Raw genomic sequence first — 19761 nt, 5'->3', positions numbered from 1 at the left:
TGTCTTCTGTGATCTCTGACCTTCCTCTGAGCTTACGTAGATATATGGAATGGAATATCTTTGGCCAATTTTGCTGTCCATCTAACTCAGCCTCCTACGGGGGGGTCACAGATCTCCCCACAGTGTCTGAGCCGGCAGAGTGCAGGTGCGGCCTTGAAGCCTCAGTAGTTAGAAAAACATTCCACTGTCTTATCAGCCTAGCAGAACACACTGTTGCTAGCTACAAGAAAGCTTACTGAAGGAAAAAAAAAATCAGTAAAAAGAAAAATTGGCTTTATCCTGGCTCAAACTAGGACACCTACTTAGGTTAGGAGACAGATGATGTCAGAATGTGGCATGCAGTTTCAAAAGGACTTACAAGAAGATTCAAGCAATTTAAGATATTTTCTGGACCAATGGCATTCCTCTGGTATTCACTTTGCTTGACTTTAAGTCTTCAGGACATTCTAGCAGACCAGCTTAGCACAGTCAACTCAAATAATCTCAAGGGGCTTCTCAAATATCTTGTCCTCCAGATGTCATGCAAGATACAGAATTGTTTGTGGCATGCCATAACTGTTAATGAGAGGCAATACTACTCCAGAGGAACTGGAAGACTTGGACCTTCATATATAAGTTCATTACAGATATTTTTTTACAAGTACCCAGAATTCATCAGCATTTGGGAAAGCTGGCCAGGCTCCAATGCTGTCATTCTAGCAGCTTCACCTTGTGACAGGTACTTCTCCAAATCTAACCCAAATGTGAACCATTCCCTAATAGATTCAGACAACAGAACTTGGTACTTCTTCAAGTGATGATATTTGTTCCCACAGAAGCCCTCAGCATTAACTCTCAGTTTGATTGTGCTTCTTCTGACCACACTTCACCACATGGTCTGGGGTGCATCCACATTATATTTCTACCCAGTTATGTAGAAGAAATTCTTCATTTGAGTAACCCTTGCTTTTTTTTGCCAGCAAGCTCTGGCTAGCTGCTTAATGTTTTCACCATCTTTCGGTAGGTACTGTTTTCCTGGTTGTGATATTACTAGCCAAGAAGCTGTAATAACAACAAGGAATTCTTCAAACTAGATCTCCAGTTATTTCCTCCTTTCATTCCTCTTTCCCAAAAGTTGTCCTCAAACCATGTCCAGCTTAATGCCATCTCATACTTTTGATAATTAAAACCTTTTGTGTTTTTCTTTAATGACCAAGGCTAAACTTCATTTCCTGAATGCAATTAGCACATTTTCTTTTCTCCTTGGCAGTGTGGTATTAATTCAAACCTCACTGAGACTAAGCTTATGACACAGATGAGAGGGTTTTGACTATTTGAGACTATCCAAGTGGGTTTCTGATTTTTATCTACTACACTTTATCAAAAAAAGACCCATTCTGTTTTGTTAAAATTGAACCAATATAATCTCTTTCTCTCTTTGAGTAGCAACCTTTAAAGATTTATAGGGCAGCAGCTTGGAGTTCACTAACTATACCAGAGACACATGAAATTACAGTTCTGATGGAAGGTGTGAATTCTGACAGCATCAGAAGTTTCAGAATAAAACTATGAATTTCACTTAAATCCTCAGATTTTACAATTCCCAGACTGAAATGGAGTGAAAGAAATGGTCACTGGAGCTATGACAAACCTTCCTTCCACTGTGGAATTCATCTATAAGGCAAAGAGGTGTCCTTGAGACATAGCTAACAGGGAATGGTGAAGCACCCAGAAGCACCCCATTCATAAGTTGTCAGGCATCTTCTTTCTACAGTAAAGAACAGAATTAGAAATAAACACTGAAAGCAGGATGAATTCTTGTTTCATGTTGAATATATAATTAGGGGAATCTTTCCTCATAGTTTTTTAGATGCAATATGTAGTTTTTACAGGGAAAATTAAAACAAGTCTCTAAATTACAGAATCACAGAGTATTAGGGATTTGAAAGGACCTTTGAAGATCAGTGTATCTTCTTCATCCATCATTCATTTAGCTCAGGTCAGAATGAGCTTGAACATGCTCTCCTCTACATTTCTCACTGTAGAGGGTTAAAAGAGGAAGCGTTTGACACAGTTTAATTGTGTCATGGTCTTTTGCCTGGATTTTTCTACAGTGTCTGTCCAAGGCACAGTAAAACTGTTCACTTCCTTCTTACAACTTTGAATTTGTTTTTGTGTTATAGGTTTTCTCACAGAAAGCAACCCACACTGTGCTTTGTGCAGCTTGCCTGAATCAAAATAACAGCATCCTGGCAAACATTTGGTAGGGAGAGCGTAATAATTATTGGTTTGGTTTTCGTTAACCTCTTTTTGTTTAGTCAACATTAAGTCAATCCACCTGGAGCTTAATACTGTATGTTACTATAGTAACTTTACAGCCTATTTGATTGTGACAAAGGGCTTCATCTCGTCCATTTCATGCTCCTGTGTCGACCTACTCCCTCCCAGTGTTTTATTATATCTGTCTTTAAGAGTATCTGCAGGAGCCACAGCTGCTGTGCTTTTGTAGCAGAAAGCAGCTTTCACTGTGTGAAATACTCTGCTCTAAAAGGTCTTATGGCCTGATGGCATTATTGAATTTCAAAGCAAAGACAAACAACGTTAAACTGTTTAAAGCTAATATTCATGTTTTGCTGTACACCATGTATTTTATTCATTTATTTATTTATTTTGCGGAATAGAATAGTGTATAATCACTGGTTGATGCCCTTGAGAACAAAACCACAAAATAAAACAATGTAGAATACAAAAAGCCTTGAAAGTAATTCAGTTGTTGAAACAAAAACAACAAAAAATATGTTGGGGGATCAAGAAAAACATTAACTCCAAGAGCCAGAGTTAGCAGTTTGTAAAATGAAAAATTGGATAATGCTCTACAAATGGGCCAGATCCGTCCCTGTTAAATCATTGTGAAGCCATTGATTTTAATGGCACTGCTCTCAAATTTATACTGGTAGAATGCTGAGTAGTACATGACCCACGAGTGCAAAACGTTTAAGACTTTCCAACTGTCGCCTGTTCGTTTTACAACCTGGTTGTTCTATAATACCCTAACCAGCCATGTGGGTGATTGTAACAAGCCACTAAGCAGCTATTGTTTGGATTACCACTGCCAGAGAACTCTTTCATTACACTGTGTGTTCCTGCTGTTGTTTAAATTTACCTTACTCTAGCTTCTCAACACAATGTATTTCTTACCTGAGCTCTTTCCCCCCTTCAGCTCTGCAGCCACTGCTCCTGTGCATGAAAATACTTTACAAATGTGTTTTTCCAGAGTCCATTCATATTTGCCGTATATTGCTAATATTTAGCCACATATTTGATTTGAGAATAAAGCACGTTCTCTGGCCTAGTTTCTCTCACTCCTCGCCTGTTGTTACGGATGCTTCTGAATAAAGATCTGTGCATCTCTTTGTCACCAGCACGAGGGCGAGGTTCCTCCCGCATTTCAGCGGAGCCCTGCTCCAGTTGTGTTAATTGTTGGGTTGGGAGGGCAGCGAGTGCTGAATGCCGCCTTGTTAACTTGCTAAGCAGCTGGTCAGCAGGGTAGTTTGATTCCAGCAAGGCTCTTGACACCTCTGCCAAGGGTTATTGATACCTCACACACCCCAGCTGAGACAGATTGTTTTAGTCGTGCTTCATATCCATAGCACAGCCTGTAGTTAGGAAAAAAAGTGATTGACAGCTCACACCTCCTGGGCCCTTCTTACTACCAGACACAACATCTGCTATGCCCTGTGGAGCAGTGAACCAACACACACTGAGAGAACTGTTTCTAGTATTGTCAGGGTTGATTTTGTTTAACCCTTTCTGGCTGCTCTCTGGAGATGCACATAAGGGTTTCTGTAATCCTTTACACGTGCTGAAAAAGTGTGGAATATTTGACCAGGCAATCATGGGAGAATAGGGTGCTAGTGATAGCAAGGAAACTAGTTGGCAGTTTTTCCACAGTTAAAGTGATCTGCATGCTCTGGATTGCAAAACAGACACAGGGTTTATCCCTGAACTAGCACTGCTTATTTCCAAACAGGGTCGCAGATGCAGGTGAAGAGGAGTACAGCTCTGAAACGTGGCCCGGAACTCTCCTGCTGCAATTTCACTGAGTGTATAGGGATACACTGGGGAGGGGGCACAACCACAAGGTTAAGCAAGTCTGTTTGCTAACTAGTTGCCTAAGTCAAAGCACACTCTGGTTAAAGGTCAGGTTATGTGTATAAATACCAGAGGGGTATAGCTTTCTGACAGACAGCAGAGAGGTAAATGGTGCTGCCTGCTACCTTCGGAAAAATAGCCTTTAACACATGTGGCAACTGCAGCATCCTCACTATGCACAATCACAAGCTTGATTACAAATATGGGTCCTTAAATATACATACAAGGAGCTTTTGTAAAGTGTCTTCAATATGTGAAAAATAGGAAATGTTTTAAAGATTCCCAAAAGTAAACTGATAATCTTAAAATACATCTGACACATTTAAATTACTATTTTGTCTTAGTTTTTGACAAGGTTGTTGTTTCTCTCTCCCCCCCTTAAAATAGCAACAAAAGTACCATTGACACCTAGAAATTAATATTTTTATAAATTTTATATGTTTTCATCATATAGGCACAGTCAGTAACACTTTCATAGGAAATTTTATGCAAAGTTACAGAAGCCATAAAGTAATGGATCAAAACAACATTTTGGTCCTTTTATTTTCATTTGGCTTCAGACTGGCTTCCCATCATGCTGTCATGTTTGAGAACTGATTCTTGCCAGCTATATTATCTGTGTTTACAATGCCATAAGGATGTGTTATGCTACAGAGGAACTAATAGTATTATTTATTATAACTTTATTATAGCAATGTAATTAACAATATTATTATTGCTAAGCATCACTATCACCTCTTGTCAGCTTCATGTAACTCCAGCATAAGTCACTGTGCATTTTATATCCTGGACAAAATTATTGGCTGGGTTTACATGATGCTGTCTCATTCATACTTCACAGGATTATATGGCTGTGTGCTGCTGTAGATGGAGGATTTTTACTACCGTAAACCAGCATTACGACTACATGACTTTCTGCACACAACTCTCACTTCTAGTGGTAATCTATCCTTTGCTCCAGGTGGTGCCACAAACTGAGCCCACTATGGAGTAAACACGTGACCTTCAAGAACCTGGACTGTGCTTTCCAATGACTTTAAAACGTGAGTTACATGAAAAAGCTAGAATATAAAATCAGCGAGAAATAATTTTTATTTCTGGACTTGCATAGTTACTGTAACTGTGCTTGTTGTAAAGATTCCTTTAGCCCACTACTGAAACAAATTAAAATCTATAATCTGAGTTTGGCAAGCAGTGTGGCCAGAAGTCAGATGCATGGCAAAGAGAGACTTTGAGTAATGTCCTGTTTTTGAACCAGTTGTCCCCTCTAGAGGTCATATTTATTCCAAATCACATTCCAAGTCACGTATTTTCTAAATCAGCAGTTTGTAGATTATTTTAAAAGATAATATAAAATGTTAGAAAACTTCCTTCAATCTTCCTTTCTTTGAAATTAACATAGCATTTGAAAATGCTTCACAAACACAGAGCTCCAAAGTAGGCTTTCAAGTAAATGAATGGTTGCCCCACTTCTCTTTAAAACATGCTTGTTTCTAATGTTCATTTCTACTGCTCCGATGATGAGGAAGATAATGCAAACTCTGCAAGTTTGAATAATTATCTTTCATTTGCTGTCTAAATCTACCAGAAATGGAGAAATCAGCCACACTGGCAGGCAATGGGAGAAGAGGGCAACATCTTGAACCAACAGCTCCTTGACACTTACGAGGCAAGGAGCAAGCAAGGACATACAGAGAAGGCTCCAGGAAGAGGTTCTGACACCAGTGAAACTCATCCCAACCACCTTCTTCAACATCAGAGATTTAGTTCATCGTATTGATAAAGTAATTAACTATTAGCAAAGTCAGATACATGTTTACCCAATTAACACAAGTGTGGACAGGTCAAAAATAACTATATTATCAATAGCTGACACCACTAAAAGTCAGTACTGATGGACTGACTTGTCCATCTGTAACAAAGAGATCAGCACCTCAGATAACCAAAATTGCCAAGATATGGTTTCTTTTTCTTGGTGAAAACAAAAACCATCATGTCAGCAACAAAGAATAAGCAGAAGTTTAGGAGAGAGTTGGGATCATGTTTACCATGTTACACTTACTCCTGTGTGACACAGACACCTTTGAAAAGAAGGGAGAGCTCCTCTAAATCAGACAAATTGTAATGCAATAATCTGAGAAACTGGGGTGGTTCAACTGGATTGCAAAGAACTTCATCAAAGCAGTAGGCAAAAATCATGGAAATCATGGAACAAAACAAAACCCCACGTACGGTAGAAAGCAACAAAATTATCCTTTCTTAGTCACTTGTTAAGGTTTGCAATAAACTACCTGTATCAGGTTTTCTCTGTCCCTTTTCTGTTAGTGTGTCAAAGTGTATAAAAGAGATAATGTTAAGGAAAGAGGGAGAAACATCAAACATAATTATCCCCAGGATCTACATTTTATTCTTTTTTTTTCTTTCCTAAGGCAGCAATCTTGTTTACTCTGAAAGGCAAAATAAAGGGTCAACACAGAAGCAACTGCATGAAAGACTATGCCTTCTGCCTTGTAGAAGATTCATACTACACAAACTGAAGGTATTTTCTGCTCCTGAAATCTAATATACTTTAAAGAATGAAGGTCTTAGTCAAGCTCTTATAACTGCAGGGAAGTATTCCATATTAGTTTGACTCCTAAGTTCTGTTAGTGCATCTGCTTTTGCCTGTTTGTTTTGTTTTGCTTCAGGACAGTATCTCAGTAGAGCAATCAAACAAAAAAGCAGCCCTCTATGTCAGGTACCTGCTTCTTTCTGATAGCTTTGGCCTGACATTCTTGGGTAATCACTGAGATGTTTGAGTCATACCATAACCTAAATATTTAGAAATGATAATACAATGTGAGTGTTTCTCTGTGTTCATTTCTTCAGTAGCCAGTTCATCCTTGTGAGGCCGGGTTTTTTCTTGAGCAGAAGGAACTGTTAGAGAAAGGATATGGGTAACCTAAATAAATTTCCTTCTGGGACTTCTTATTGAGCAGGACATGTTCTGAGTGATTATAACATATTTCATAAGATCTTTATTTCTTTTATTTGTTTTCTTAATTAAAATGCTACTTCACTACCTGTCATGCTCCACCCTCTTGGACTGCAGATGGAATTTATATCAGTGGCTGACAACAAAGCATAATGTACAGCACTGATACAATTTAAAAAAATAAAATAAAATTAAAACTCCCTGGGAATCCTTATATTCACATCTCCCTTTTTCATTGCCTCCCAAACGAATGGGCTGGTTTGGCAGGAAAATAAAATCAAATGAAACATTTAGTTCTGGATTTTTCTCTTCAGGTGGCAGGAAATGAGGATTTGGGGACTGCTGTCAGACAGCTTTTTGGAAGACACCTGTTGTTACTATGGGTCCCGCTGCTCCACAGCCCTTGGCCACCTCAAACTGGTCAGGAGTAAACCAAGAATATATTAATTATTTAATATGAGCTATTAAATAATACGATAACTTCCAATGTCACGGAAGTGTTGGGATATAATTAGTATTTACTTCTATTAAATAAGTGCTTGGCTTTCACAGGAATCTGTTTCTGTAAAGTCACTTAAAAAAAAAATAAAAAAATCAATATCCAGGATATTTTGGACCAAATGCCACTCTATCCACCGGTCTTTGTGCTGTTGAAATAAAAATTCAAGTATGGCCTGTTGTGTGGCCAAATCTGGCCAGTTCTCTGAGCATCCTTGCAACCAGTGGGTCATGAGAAACAGCTCTACCTATTAACTTTAGGTGACTGTTCAGTTTCTGCTGGAACAAGGCAGAAAACATAATTTCCCTTATCTGTTCTTCTCCCTGACCTTATGGGGTCTCTCTCAAAGCCTAGCTTTGCTGTCCTCTGTGCCTCTGTTGTCCTCTCTTTCACACTTTTTCTAAGCCCATAAGCAGACCAATTGAGTCACTTCAGCCTGATGTTTTTCATTGGATGCAAACAGAATTATTGCTTTGTTCTTCAGTCTTGTGGTTGGCTTCTTAAGTGAAAGCTAGCTGTGATCCTGAAATATGGAAGACAGCATTTTTAAGAACTGATTGAGTCCATTCTCTCCCTGAGCTAAGGATGACATGCCTATTCAGAAACTGAGTTCATATCAGACTTTTCTGCCCTCAGATAGCAGTGACTAGAAACATTTTGTTTTATCATCTCAGCCGGCACATTTTCCTCTTAAATGCAGACTTTGTTACAGTGATCCATAACTGAGAATCCCTTCAGGCTTGTCTACTACATTGTACTGTATCAGATTCAAAGTGTGAAGAATCCTTGAAATCTCCAGTTCCTGCAGAATACAGTTGCCTTTCCTCACAAACACTGCACTAACATGAATATACCACAACTCTGCTCCACAGGTTATGTTCAACACTGAAAAATCAGGGTGCCAAAAAAAAGATCTTAAAAGGCCTATAAGAAAAAAAGTATCCATGAATGTGGAAATAATAATCCACATCCCAGGGATATTCAACAGAGTCAGAACAAGAATATACTCGTTATAGATCTTGAAGTTACCCCTTCTTGATTAAACATGGGTCACAACCCTGGGTACCTCAAAATAACTTTTAGTTTCCTGGGATTTTCAGTTGCTTCTTGTTAATTACACTTGACAGTTTATTCTAATATTGGATTTGCTGCCATGTGTGCTAAATGTGAGCAAGTCTGCTATCCTGAAGGTCCTCTACTTCACAGCCTTCAAACCCCTCAATAGAGACATTCTGCAATGCTGTGAAAGGGGCATAGAAGGATCACCTTTGTGAACTTTGCACTGCACAATAAAGGGAGAAACTCTTCAGACACTGTTTACAGCTATTTTTTACTCCCACCTAAGTAATATTCAGTAAACTCTATGCTCATCCATCCCTAGAGGATGAAGTCAAATAGTTGGCAAAAATTCCTTCTGCTTTGTGCTGTTTTGCAGCTTTTCATTTAGTGGCAGTAAAGTTCAATGGTAAGTCACTGAACCAGCTACAGATTTTGACCTCTTGGGTGACTTTGGACCACTCACATCTCCATGACTCTCTTTTGCCTCCCCTTTTGTTGTTTATTTTAAAGGCATGGCATAAAACTATAGAGGGCAGATTCTCTCTTTGGAGAGCATTTTCTGTACTAGAGGAACCCTATCCATGGCTTTTAATTCCAGGATCTTAGACTCATGGTTAACTTACTGCAGTGTAACAAGGTGCCTTACATTTGTTGCTCATTATGGGAAATTGTCTGAGTCAGAGTAAATTGCTACATCTGAACCAGCTGTCTTGACTTTCTCTGTAGTCAGTGAAAAAAAAGCTTCATTCTTAGGCTGCATTCTGCAGTAGACATCTATCAGATGAATCATGTCCCCTGAGTGTTTATTTATCTCCATTGATTATGAAGAGTGTCTAAAAGAAACAGCCGAGATGAAGATTTCCACACTGCAGCAGCCTAAAGTTATGCGAAAAATCCTTTCCTAGTAACTACTCACACATGGATCCCTACCCCAAACAAAAGTGAATGACTTTGGTGCAACATACAACTACTTTTATATGAGTTAGATCAAATTATCTTCCATTCACTGTGAGCTAAACACATACATGCAATTTACATGGCTCAGCTGACATGTTGAGTGGATCAGGTGTTTTCTCACCTGCTTTTTCTAAACACACTATTCTATTACATTTGTTTACTGTCAGCCTACTTTATGACCAAGTCTTTTTTAAAGCCCCTTCTTTTTCTCTTCTTTGACTGTACAGTGTGAGGGCAAGGTCACTCTTTCAACTGGTTTGGCATATTTATCTTTCTCTCTCAAGTAGAGTAACCTCAGTTTACACCTCTTTCTGAGCTCTCTTTTTACTTTCACTCATAAGATCCCTTCTTTCTATGCAGCCTTCCTATTGCTCCCTGTGAAGGACACTGTAAAAATGAACTGAATTTTAATACCTAAGTCCTGGAAAAATTTAAAATGCAGACTGTAGGCATGAGTGTAAACTATTTTGTAAATCAGCAGCCTTACATTTTTAAACCAGGCTGTAGTATGAATACAAGATCTCTTTAAAGCAAATACTTATAAAAATGCAAACAGCTAGAAAGGCATCCTTGAAAATATTCTTCATAGTGTATTTATGGGAGATAATATTCCCAAGAAAAATCCCTTTTTGTTCTTGTAGTTGCATGTGGAAACAACAGAGCTGTTTCTACAATGTAAACAGATTTTTAATGTAGATTTCCAAATACCCACCTAAGACTTTTTTATTGAAAGATGGATGTTTACCTATGGTATAGAAATTACAGAGATAAACAACGTAAGTTTTATGTCTATTGTATACATATCTGGCCGTATCAAATATTTAATACATGGTATTCTTTGGGATTTGTTAGCATCTCCTTTAAAACTTGCCTGCGGCAGTTACAAGATGGAATGCAAAAAGTGGTTTTGATTATCGTTTTGGATTGTCACCTTGACATTTTTGGGCTGGATTTTATAGGCACGGAGAAAGAACACACACAGAAGCACACAGTTGCTCCTTTTCACTTTGCATCCCTTTCCCACTAGACAATGCTCTACAGAAATGGCTCAGGAGCAGAATAGACATGAAAGGTTTACCAAGAGGAGCTATTGGAAAGAAACCTGGTTCCTTATTATTTGGAGACAGGAATATGTAAGTGTTCAGTTTCATCTATAAATTGCTATGGGATAGCAAATGGACCTTAGTGGGTATCTGAGTGGTCAAGTCAAATACACTAATGCCAGCAAAAACAGAGGGAGGGAACAGCAAGTGGAAGGAAAGAGAAATGAAAAAAAAAAAAAAGAAGAAAAAAAAAAGAGAGAGGAAAAGCCAAGTATCTAGCTTTTGATGCCCATTGAATAACTAGGAAATGTGTAACACCAAGAGAAGTCTAAGCTCTTTGCTTTATTTTTTTTTAATCTGAGCTGGGTGATGCAAGAAGAGTGTTAATGTACCTATGGATATGTTTCCTTTAAAAAAGAAAGTTGCTTGTCTGCTGGTTTGAGTACCTCACCAGCCATTAGCTTGCAGGTCCACTGTAGGATGAAAGCTGCACTTGGACACACTGTTCTATCAGTTCCTGTCAATCCCTTTTCGTCCACTGGTGGAAAGACATTTTGTCAAGAGTGAATGGAAATCTTACCTGAGCATCAGAGAGTGGGTGACAGTGTTTCAATAACTATTTCTTTGCAGCTGCATTTGTGTTTGTTTTGATGCAGAGTAGAGGCTGCTGTTTGCATGGTAATTGAGCACACTGTTCTGGGCACTGAATCTTAGGCACAAGGGAAACTCAGATGAGTGATTTTATACCAGTGATAAGTGCAGCACTCTGTTTCTTCTTTCAGACTCTTTCACTGTATGACTTCAAGTTGAGTTTCTGAGATTTTCAGTAAATGACACCCAAGCAACTGAATTGAGTATATTAACATCCATCTTTACATTGAGTCTGCACGTTGCTTTGTCCTGAAATCCACAAGCCTTTGTGAAGCATATAGATTATTTTTTTTTTCATTTAAGTCCTTTTATTACTGTGGTGCCAGCTATTGCTACTATCATTAAATGTCTGACAGCATTTCCATTAGAAACCTTATTTTCAAGGAATTTATAACCTACATATTTTACTTCATGTTGTTCTGAAACTTGCCATAGAAAATTTTCAATATGGACTGTCTTTCCTTGCAACACTTGATTTGAACATGTATAGCTATTCTGGACTGACTGCTACAAAAGGCAAAGGAGGATTTCAGGCAGATTAATTTTTCTAGAAAATAAAAGCTGAGAAGGGTGCAAGGCAAAACATGAATTTAAAACCATGAAATTTAAAAAAATTTAAAAAGCTGAAATTTTTATTTTATAAATAAAATTTACCAGACAACCAAGACTGCATAATGTGTTGATAAGGAAAAGATATTTTTCCTCATCAAAAAATAAAAACATGAGCTTGAATACCATATTTGATGCATAGTTATACTTTCAATATTAATTCCTATAGCTCCTAAAACTTCTGTTCATTCCTAATACTTAAGAAGGCACAGAAATAGGGAGTTTAACGAACATCTAAGGGCATAGAGAAGTGCTTTCAGTTGCAGGTAATTATGTAGATCTGTGTCAAATGATGAGCTGTAATGTCACAACACAAAAAATGCTTCCCATTGGATTCCCCTCTTGCTGTAGCTGAAGGAGTTAAAATATTGCTCTTATGCAGAAATCTCAGCAATGGCATCTTATTGATGCCTAATCCTAAACTTAATGAGGTAAAAGGAATATTTCCTTTGACTTCAGTAGAAAGGCTAATTTAGGAGGTGGTTTTGGGAGGGGGGAGGAAGAAAAAGAAAATAAAAATAAAAAAATAAATAATTATAACTTGTTTTAGATAGATTTTATCTTATGTATTAATCCATAGCAATATCAACAAATTAATGATCCACAATTCAGGTGGGTATTTTAAATAAATGTCTTCATTGAATCTTCTTTGACAGTTACATATGTATTTTGGAATATATCTTGAGTTTGATGATTTTCAATTTTTGCAGGCTGAAGAGATTATTGTTGCTTGTATGAAGTAGTGTGTGGAGTTCATTGATATAACATGGCAGAAATCTCAAATATTTTTTTTCCTTTAAAATCAGTAAAGCAAGCATGTTTTCACATGTTCCTATACATATGCAATACAGGCACATATTGCACTACATGTACAACACAATAGTTTTACTAGTCTACAGTGCAAGTGTCAAGCTATCAGGCTGGTGAGAAGATTGAATATGTAACTTTTTGGTTTAGGACATGTGTAGCTCATCTAAGGAGTCAGGTTGTTTAGTTCTGCTTCTGAAGTTTATTTTGGTTTAGAGTTACTAGAATAGAGCTGTCATCAGTGGTTAACCTGGGTGAGTGATGAATCCAATATGATTCAGACTGCTGCCTATAGACCTAGGCAGCAGGTGACCTCTGCAGATCTATAGACCCTCTTCCCTCCCGCTAAATGCCTTTTTATTATTTTTCTTTCCTTCAGGACTTTGTCTCAACAACCTACCCCTGCCTGTGATGTTGCCTTTCTTACCTTCTGGAAGCTTCCTCATGGCCCTTTTTCAGCAGCCTGAATAAAGGGGACACAGCTGGACCACCTCAGAGCTGGACCACTGGTCCCTGATGCATGGGCAGACAAACTACCTGCCTGCCCCCACTTAGTGTTGGGGGCAAGACCTTACAGCAGGGGCTGAAAGGGTTGCAGGATGAATATGAGTTGGGCATCCTCAGCCATGCCCATCAGAGTTCTGCCTGGCCAGAAATATTCCCTCACTAAAAAATACTGAGGCTCCTTTGTTCTAATGTTCTTCCCTAGGTTTTTGCAACTAGCTACTTTTAGAGACAAATAAAAAAAGGATAAGCAAGGCTTTCTTTGGACCCATGATAGACTTTCTTAGGTGTAGGTAATTTTTTATCTCTAGACACATTTTAAAATGTCAGCCAAATATCAGATATGTTTCCAAGACAGGTACACATCTTCTAGTACAATGCTATTTGACCTCATTGTCTCCCAGGTGCTTGCACAACACATAAAGAGGCAAGAGTTATGAATATCATGTTTATAAGATGGAGAACCGAGTCATGGAAAGTTAAGTATCAAAGAATAGAGAAGAAATCTCTGACAGAACAAGTAGATACATTTCAGGTACCTGCAGTCCCACTCTAGTGCCTCTGTCAAACAATTCTCAGTCAGACAGAAGCAGAGTTTGTTTCACTGATGACAGACTGTAGTATTGAAGGAAATATTAAAGCCTTTGAAGCTTTTCATTTTGTGAACTTACAGCATCTTCTAATTTTCTTTAACCACAATCAGGATTGAGAACAAAATAGTAGAAAGAGAAAAGGAAATGTTCATCATGTCTTTAATATCTCCTTATTCATAAGTAATGTTATGTTTATAATAATATATGCACACGATGTCTTATCTCCCTTATGACATTCATCTTCACCTGTGAGGAGGGAAATAATAAGTCACTGGTGACTATTGCACTTGACTTATCCCTCCACATCACAGAAGATAAATGCCAAGAGAGAGATCAAGCTTTTTGTATTCTTTTCTAGGGGAGAAGGAATTTATCATAAGGATATTGGAATTTATCTTGATCAGATACAGATTATTTCATCATTGTAATGAGGGAATTCTTACTGCATGCAGACATCTATGTTTTGAGTGTAGTTTCATTTTTTATATACTGTTTAGTGTCTGTAAAACAGACTCCTACTTTTAATTCAATGCAAGTTGGAGCTCTCAGTTCTTACTGAACTCCACTGGGGATGAATTATTTGGTTAAAGGGAGAAAGAAGCAGAAACAAAAGAACAAATGGGAAGGAGAGCAAATATAAGATTTAATGTAAAAAGAAATCAGCTGGTGTACAACTGAGGCATTTGTTGTCATGCACATAAAATGCAGTCTGTCATTTTAAATTGTGCACTTCCCAACTCCTGCTAATTTAACACCATTTTAATACAGCTTTTATGCATGGAGTTAATATCTATTGCAGGTAGAACTGCAGCAGAACAGGTTTTCCAGATACTGCATTTGAAAAATAAAAGCAAAACTTCCCTTCAGAGAAATATTTCATTGATGATTTTGTTTTATAACTTGTCTCTGTTTCCTTCTCTAAACTCTTTTAATTTTTAGCAACAAAGGCTTAGGTCCTGTTTCTAGATACACTGTTATAGCTTCATCCAGTATTCTAGGACCAGGAAGACCTTAATTCAGCCCCTAGAAAATGTCCTGATGGGATCTCAAAAAAGGAATTTCATCAGCATTTGAAGAGAGAGATCAAAGTCCAGGTCTTCAAAGGTCCACTCGGTGGGAACTGTTTTGGGAACAAGCCCCATTCATACACCTCAGCTGCCATAATACCTCTTTAGGCTGAAAAGGCTGAGAGACACCTACAAAAATTACAGTGTGACTTCATAGAGAGCAACCATGAGGTGCAGCAGGTTAATTAGAAGGAAATCAAAATGCCTGTTCGTGCTCAATAAATCTGATAGTACAGGAATACAGTAAAAAGAATCCATGTAAAATACATGGTAATGAGACTGTAAGTAGTGAATTACATTATATTTGTTAGTATTGGCTGGACAGTGGGTAAGGAAATTTTAATCTATCACAAATCTACAGGCTCATATTGCAGACAATTCTGATTTGTGAAAGGTTCATTTTACAGATTCTTCAAGTATCAGCATTGCCTGATGTTACAATATAGAACATTTTACTGTGACATGCCCCAGTTTGTCACTCTGCATCACGATGCTATACCTCAAACACCACAGCCCCACCTAACCTCTGGACTTCTCTTTTTTATTTATGGAAAGCAAACGGACACCAAATAACCCTGGAAATCAAGGGTTTCTGAAGATCAAGAACTCAGAAGCAATTTTTAAATTGATGTTTCATGGACTAAATAGATAAAACTGAGTACTTAACCTGATATTTTAAGAATAAAAGAATACCTGTAATTTCAGGAACTCAATTTAACAAATGTACTGATCAACACAGTTTATAAAACATTTCCACCTTTATTTTATACAAATAACTATTTTTTTTTTTTTAAAAAAAAAAAAAAAGAATACCTGTAATTTCAGGAACTCAATTTAACAAATGTACTGATCAACACAGTTTATAAAACATTTCCACCTTTATTTTATACAAATAACTATTTTTTTTTTGTAATAATAGAATAATACATTCATCAATTAGTCTACCTGCATGTCACAGATACCCATTTCTCTGATTAAGTATTTCAAATAAATATCACAAAGTTATCTCAGGGAATATGTGAATTCATCTGCATGTGTTATCTAAATACTTTGTGTATACTTTTAAGTTCATATTTGTGTTGAGGCTAATATACTGCAACCTTGAGCACAGTGGGAGCTATGAGAATCAGGGGAGCCATCAAGCAAGCTGATTAGACTGCCCACTGAGCACAAGTGATATCAAAACAAGCAAGCTTTGGCCAGCATTAAAAGCAGAATGCAGCAGGAACTGCAGGCATGCTATATAAAGTGGGATGTTGTTGGCACTTATAAAATAGCAAGATGTAGCAAAAATGGACCAATCACCCCAAAATGCAGCCCTGAGTGATCAGTGGGTCTCATGGGAATGATGGGACACTGCTAGTGGAATTGAAAACTAAATCACAGCCTTCTCAGTGCACACAGTTACAGATACACGTTTATATATAATCTGTCCACATATCTGTCAACATTACTATTCATGACTGCTGTGGCACTTTTGTATGTCGGTGATATTTCAGTGCAAGAAAGCAACTTTTTTACTTTTTTTTTTGGTGAAAGAATTGCATTCACATGCAAACATATTTGTAAAAACTGAGGGAGTACATTTTCAAAGCATTGCATACAATTTTAGTACCATGGACTGCTACAGGTCTCTAAATCAAGAACTGTAGAACTTCTAACAGAATTCTAAATGCAATTTATAGATATTTTTATTTTTGGAAATATGTATATATAGGCATACAGTGTTTTGCCTGTGATGCTCCTGTCAATGAATGAAACATTATAGATTTCTTAATCTGGGGAGAGAACAGGTGGAAGAGCAGATACTTCAGCTTGGGAACTGAAGAAATCCTGCAATAATTTTTTCTTCCTAAAACAGCTTTAAAACACTTTCTGTCATCCCTGATATGGTGGATTATTCATTTTGTGGACATTTTGCACACCCACAACTGAGGTTCTCTCTGTTGACAAAAGGTCTGGGGTGGCTTTACAAATGCGCCTTCCTACTAATGAGGGGCATGGACATTATGTTTGTGCTGATTGCCAGTGGAAGGAGGAGAGGTTAGCGATTGAACAGCAGCAAATCTATAAATATGGGACTTCCAGGCTCTAAAAAACTCTCCTTGTTTTGTTTTTTTTAGAAACATTTTGAGTTGTTATAAGAAATGACAGATAAGGTAGGAAGCCTTCATTAGAAAAAACTACCTGCTTCCTCCATCCATTGCTCTGTCCCCACCCAGAAGCAGATTTTAAGATTTAGTCACTAATTTCTCCTCTATATGAATCTACTTAGAATACAAACACTCTGTTGCATACAGTGCAGTGTCCATCACTTTCTTCTGTCACTTGAGGAACATGCTCAAATCACCACAGCACTCTGTTGTGCCAAAAGTATTTGTTTCCTCATTTTTACACAAGAAAACTTTCAAAAATACAAAGTTAAAAATGAAGGTATATGGGAAAATTGTCTGCAACATTTTAAATCTCCTGCATTGATTAAATCTTTTCTGTACCACAGCTTTTAAGGGGCATCAGCAAGTGTCTGCAATCATTATATGTATTCCACAGCTTTGATTAAGTTTGATCTTAACCCTACATAGATGATTATTTGTATCAACTTATACGTGAAATGAAAAAATAAAATCTTTGGCATGAAAACTAAACTTTAAAGAGGATGTAATTTACCACTTGAAATTCTGGCAGTTTGGGCTATAGGCTTTGTGAAAAATGGAAAATTGTTACAATAATAAAACTGATAACTCAACCATCTGAATTGAACTTCACGTGGCCTTATGGGTTTATTCTGCTAGAAGGAGTTATAATTTCAATATAAACATGTGTGCTTAAAGACAGGTAGATAGGTAGATAAAGAGAATTTCATAGACTGCTTGGGAACCTGTCAGACTCTTTCTGGCTTAAATCTGATTCCAGCTACTGACCCCTTCAACAAAGAAGATGAAAGTAATATGAGTTGTTTAAAATATGAGTTGTTTATGAGTTGCTCAGCCATAGTACAGGTTGCAGTTCTTAGGGAGTTGCTCATTACAAATACCAGTTTCCTAAGCCTTCCATCTTTAACCAGTATTCAAGTAAAATATGGTCAACAGTAAATCACATTTCACTATGCTTTTCAAGTGTCAATAAAACATATGTACAAAGTACATGATGTAGGTCTGTTATTAAAGGCTTAGCCAATATCTTCTTCCCACTTCACATTACCATGATCCCATGGTGTTTCACATAAGAAAATACTTGTTTTACTTCAGTTCAATAATGTTTGAAAAAAGTCCTAATTGTGGATTTTCAAATTCTGAGTGTAAACTTGTTCTGATGGATATATGTGTGTTTTATGTAACCAAAATGTCAGTGGCCTTTGGCCCAAGAAATAAAATTAGCTCTTACACAGAAACAAGCAGTACTGTTAAGGCTTTAAACATAATTGTAAACTATCATGAGTCACTCAATACATCATCTTCAGGTATAAGACCTTTTGGTCTGTTCTTACCAGCATCCATCAATCAAAGTTTATAGGCTCACAAATTGCTTGGCCAATGTTCAGTAGTAATATTTTAGCCATACCTACACTGCAAATAAAATCCATAGACAAATTGTAAAGTGCTTTGCTTTCTTTGCTCCTTAGATGTAGGTGTCTCAGATGCAGTCATACCCATAGGCAAGTCCACTCTGTTGTGTCTCCTCTCCCATGGAGATCACAACTGTATCTAGATAAATGACATATTAACTCTGATCCTTTTGCTTCATGAGTTTTATACATTTTAGATTTAGAAATTTATTAATTTTTTTTTTTTCAAATAGTGCACCAGTATAGTGATTTATCTCAGTAGCAAGAACTACAGAAATGCACAGGAAAATGTTTTTTTCTGCCTTCCTTGGCCAGTATAATCTCAAGTCAGCCTTGTTACATAAACAAGCAATTTCTGAACAAAAAACTCAACTTATCCTTTATGGATAGACACATGGCTGAAAACTTACAGTGAATTTCATCCTATAAGCATTATAAAGCTTCAGATTCTGAATCTAAGAAAGCACACATGAGGTCAAGGGCAATGAGTCAGATATTTTCTACCATGCTAATGGTTCAGGTACAAAGCTATTGGATGCTTTAGAACAGGAAGTTACTACTGTAATTACGTGAAGACCATCATGTCAATATACCATGTTGGAAATTGCCCCAAAGATATTTTTTGTTTTGTTTTGTTTTAATTTTGTTTGATGGGACTATTGTAATATTCCATGTTCTGTAATAACTTGCCATATATTTTTTATTTTGCTTATTTCCTGACAAGCATTTGTTTTTTCTTTCTCAAAACCTCCCACAAATGTGTATTCCTCTGTGGTTTAGTATGTATGTTAATAAAGAATGTACATCTTCCCAGCACTGATATAATACATACACCATCAATTACTTGCATAGGCAGAGTGAGCAATGCCCTTTAATAAGCTGCTCTGAAATAAAATAGCCTTTTAATTAGCTTATAAATGTGATCAACATCAGAGCACAGAGTATTTCAAACACTTCCTTTTAAATCACCAACCCAACACTGCCTCAGCTTTGAGGGATAAGCAAATAACAAAAGTGCTACTTGGAATATTAAGTTCTTAGGTGAAGTTTAGGAGAAGATTTTTGTTCTTAAAAAATCGATATATCTCAAATCTCTCTCTGCTTCAGATTTCAAAACCAATAATTTGCTCTATTAAGACTGGTATAAACAGATTTTTACATTAGGGTTTCCTGTGTTGTTACTAAATGCCCTGCTCTAGCTCTTAACATTATCTTGCTGTTGAGTTACCCATTCTTACCTTAGATTCCCAAACTAACTGGTGTCCATGTGTCTAAAAATAGAAAGCAGTAACACTGGGAAAG

Source organism: Chaetura pelagica, unplaced genomic scaffold (genome assembly GCF_000747805.2).
Source record: "Chaetura pelagica isolate M959 unplaced genomic scaffold, ChaPel_1.0 scaffold399, whole genome shotgun sequence".
NCBI lineage: Eukaryota > Metazoa > Chordata > Aves > Apodiformes > Apodidae > Chaetura > Chaetura pelagica.
The sequence above is the reverse complement of the archived record's forward strand: the minus strand, read 5'-3'. Positions refer to the sequence as shown.